This window comes from Callorhinus ursinus, unplaced genomic scaffold (genome assembly GCF_003265705.2).
Source record: "Callorhinus ursinus isolate GAN/ISIS: 27379988/994484 unplaced genomic scaffold, GSC_fseal_2.0 scaffold24, whole genome shotgun sequence".
Lineage (NCBI taxonomy): Eukaryota > Metazoa > Chordata > Mammalia > Carnivora > Otariidae > Callorhinus > Callorhinus ursinus.
This window is the reverse complement of record NW_027397086.1, coordinates 30369547-30373266: the sequence shown is the minus strand read 5'-3', so window position 1 is coordinate 30373266 and position 3720 is coordinate 30369547. Positions and strand designations below refer to the sequence as shown.

At 48.8% G+C, this 3720-nt stretch overlaps 1 protein-coding gene across 1 annotated transcript in view; it reads left to right on the top strand.

Moving 5' to 3' along the window:
* Positions 1–3720, top strand: part of LOC112836730 (stimulated by retinoic acid gene 6 protein-like) — a 61093-nt gene that overhangs the window by 145 nt on the left and 57228 nt on the right. The gene's annotated exons all lie outside the window — the stretch shown is intronic.

Below are 3720 nucleotides of genomic sequence, written 5' to 3'. Positions count from 1 at the left end.
GGTCTGCTTCGGGACGGCAGTGGCGCCTCTGCTTCGCGCTGCGCTTCGCGCGCGCCGCGCCGCCACCCCGCCCGCCTCGCGGCCGCTGATTGGCCGGGCCTCCGCCGCGGGGCGCCGCAGCCGGCTGCCGGGGTCCGGGACCCGCGCGGCGGGGTGGGCTCCCGGCCTCCCCGGTTCCGAGCTGGAGGGATGTCCCGAGACCTGCTCTCCTAGACCCAGTGGGCTCTTGGGGAAACAGACGCACTCGGGGCGGGAACTTGCCCAAGGTCGCTGTGGTAGCGCCGTGACGGGCTGTACGGTCTTCAGAGCCAAGGCTAGCTCCAAATATTATGTGCCTTGATCCTCCCAGAAGGATGCGCTTTGTAATTTTATTTTGCGTTTAGTAGTTTTCAAAGTTTTATTTTAAAAAGAGAATATATGGTTTAAAATTTCAGAGGTTACAAATGGATGTAATGATGAAAAGAGTTTCCCTTCCACCCTGTGACCCAGTGTCCCAACCCAGCCTCAAGAGGCCGCTCATTATCAGTCTTGTGTCTTTGCAGAAATTTTGTATGTCCATTAAAGCACGTATGATTGTATAGCTCCTCTCTTTAAACACACACACACACACACACACACACACACACACACACGGTAGTGTGCCCTGCACATTACTCGGCCCTTGGTTTTCCCATCTATGGTATTTTCCATGGTTTCCCTACCTCTTATCATTTCTGAAATCGGGCTTGTACAAACAATGGAGCATTGTTTGTTTTTCTCCCCTGAATGCTACTGAAGCCATGGTTTATTTCTCAGTCAAAAGTGACTTTGGTTGTGATGAGATCTGGCGATCTATTTTGGATTGGCCTCAGACTTTTAAACTTTGCACAGCGTTTAATTGCACAAAAACTGCAATCATTTAGCCAGTTGTTTTGAGTCCTTTTGTTAGTACAAGTAGCGCTGTGATGAATGTCCTGATGCACATCTGCGGTTAGTGGGGAGTGGGTGTTTGAAAGACATGATTGCATGTAGTCAGTTATTTATGCATGTGGCCCCTGCCAGCCGTCGGGCTCTGTGCATCCTATCCTTGGCCCAGCCCTGGCAGGGGACCCACACAGGAACCTCCAGGGGTTCCTGATTGCTGGAGTTGGATGTGTGGCCAAGTGAAGGCATGGGATGGAGGGAGGGACTTGCTGACCCAGCTGTATGGATGGCTTTTCCTGCTCACCCCTTAATTCTCATTTGCCCTGTGGAGTTTTCTTCCTTTTCTGATTCCTTAGAGATGGAGAAGCTTCTTGGATTGGTTTCCATTTCCTTTAACAGAAGTAGCCCAGGGAACTCTGGTTTCCAGAGTGCCAGTTAACACTGTGGGCAACATCTGTTGGCTCCTAAAGATTATAGGGGAAAAAACAAAAAAGATGAGTTCTCCTGGCAGGGAAGGGGGATGAGGCACCTCTGTTGTCTGATAGGTAGTGAGTTCCCATGATGTTCTACCTTCCCCGCTCACTGCTGGCACACATGGGAAGCTAGCTTATACAGCACTTAGGGTGGGCGCATGCACACTCAGCAGCTGTTGAAGTGAGTATGAATGTCCCAGTCTGAGGAGGTAAGGTGAGGAGAGGTTTCTCCATAAACGGGCCATAGTCTTGAATCTCAAGCTTAACAGTCAGGCCATTCATAGAAGACCCTAATCCAGGCTGAGAGAAAACAAAATCCCTGACTCCAGGTCTCTGGTGGGACGTTCCAGAGCAGAGAGAGGGGCGGGTTTTCATGCATGAGGGGTGGTAGTTATGGAGGGACAGACTTCAATTAAATACTGCATAAGAGGGAACATTGCAAGATAGGGAGCTCTGTAAAGATGGAAATTTAGATGTTGAGCAGCCAAGATATGATAGACGGTTTGCCCTCTTGCTGTAAACAACTATAAAACCCACACAAATTGATACAACAACCGTGTGTAGGTACTGGACTTGGAATGGGGAATATCTGGGTGGACTCAGGTGAAGCAGATGAAGTTAAGAATCTTGAGCCTCTGAGTTAGTCTGAGCTTCCCCCAGCCCCAGTGGAAGCAGTTCACAGATTATGTCTGAGAGGATTCACTTTCCCTTGTTTAAGGACCCTGCTAAGGGCTGTTACCTTGCAAGGCATACCTTTTCTCTTCAAGACCTACCCCACCTGCCTCTTGTGGCCACTAGACTCACAACTGGCCTTAGAGTTCCATATACTTGAGCAGGGCAAGTACAGAGTCTACTCTGAGAAAATATAGCTTCTATACCACAAGAATGTCAAGATTTTGCTAAACTACTTTGCAGCAACTTGGGGAGTACATGCAAGAATGGATTCTAAGGATGGAAGACCAAAGAGAACAGAATATAACTTTTTATTGAGTTGATATGAGTGTACTTACCTGAGATTCTGGTTTCAATGTGTTGGTTTGTGTAGCTGGAAGTGCCTGTAGTTTACTTAGCTGTTTAAGTGAAACTGAGGCTTAATGATTTTCCGCATTTAGTTAATTTGAGATGCCAGTACTTCCCTAGTGTGTTGCAAAGGAAGACATAAAAAAGCTTAGGAGTCCAGTCGGTTAAGTGTCTGCCTTCAGCTCAGGTCATGATCCCAAGGTCCTGGGATCGAGCCCCGCATCGGGGCTCCCTGCTCCGCGGGAAGACTGCTTCTCCCTCTCCCTCTGCCTGCCACTCCCCCTGCTTGTGCTCTCTCCCTCTCTGCCAAATAAATAAAATCTAAAAAAAAGGCTTAGGGAAGATGTTGAAATAGATTTATTATGGACAGCCTGCACAACCAACCACCCACTACATTCCCCACGGGGGTCCAGAGGATATCTCCTTCCCTGTGACATTGGGAAATTCATTAGCCGGGGGGGAGGCACTGCTATCCCTGAAAAGCTCTGTGGGTGCTCTCCTGTGTTGGCCACATACGATGATGAGAGCTGCCCCCACTGAAAGGAGCGCCCTGAGTCCTCTGGGGATGGTGAGATTGCGGAAGACCAGAGGCCAAGTGGTAGCACTTAACTGCCAAAGACGTAGCAGGGTGTCGTTACCATGATAGACAGTAGGATGGAGTGGACCTCCTAGTTTTGACTCACAGGGGTCTTTGGCATTGTCTGGTTGTCCTAATGTCCCTAGGAATGAAATAGTGAGCATCCTACTAAAATGTTACTTGCTGTGTACAATGGAGAAAAACTCCAGGTCTGGTGTCCAAAAGCTGATTTGAATCACCAGGTTCTCTTATCCAATTTTCAGACTTAATTAGAAGGAGAGGCCAGGTCCCCTTAAAGAAGGATGTTATACAAATTCTATAAATCCTCCTCTAAGGCCTTCCCAGAAGTACCTTTGACCCTTTACTGGACTGGCTCACTGTAGCCCACAGTTAAAGGGGGGCTTGCAGCCCTCAGGGCCCACGATCAGATCACAGTGAACCATGGGGCCCCTGGGTGGTGCCGTCAGTTAAGCATCCAACTCTTGATGGCTCAGGTCATGATCTTGGGGTTGTGAGATCGAGCCCCGTGTCAGGCTCTGCATTTAGCAGGGAGTCAGCTTGGGATTCTCTCTGTCGTTCTCCCTCTGCCCTTCCCCCTGCTCTCTCTCTCAAATAAATAAATAAATAAATCTTTATTAAAAAAATTCACAGTGAATATACACATTTGGCAACTGGCAGAATCCCAACATCAGTTCTGTGACACATGGAGGAAGGGCTATTATAAGAGGCAGGGTCACGTGGAAGCCC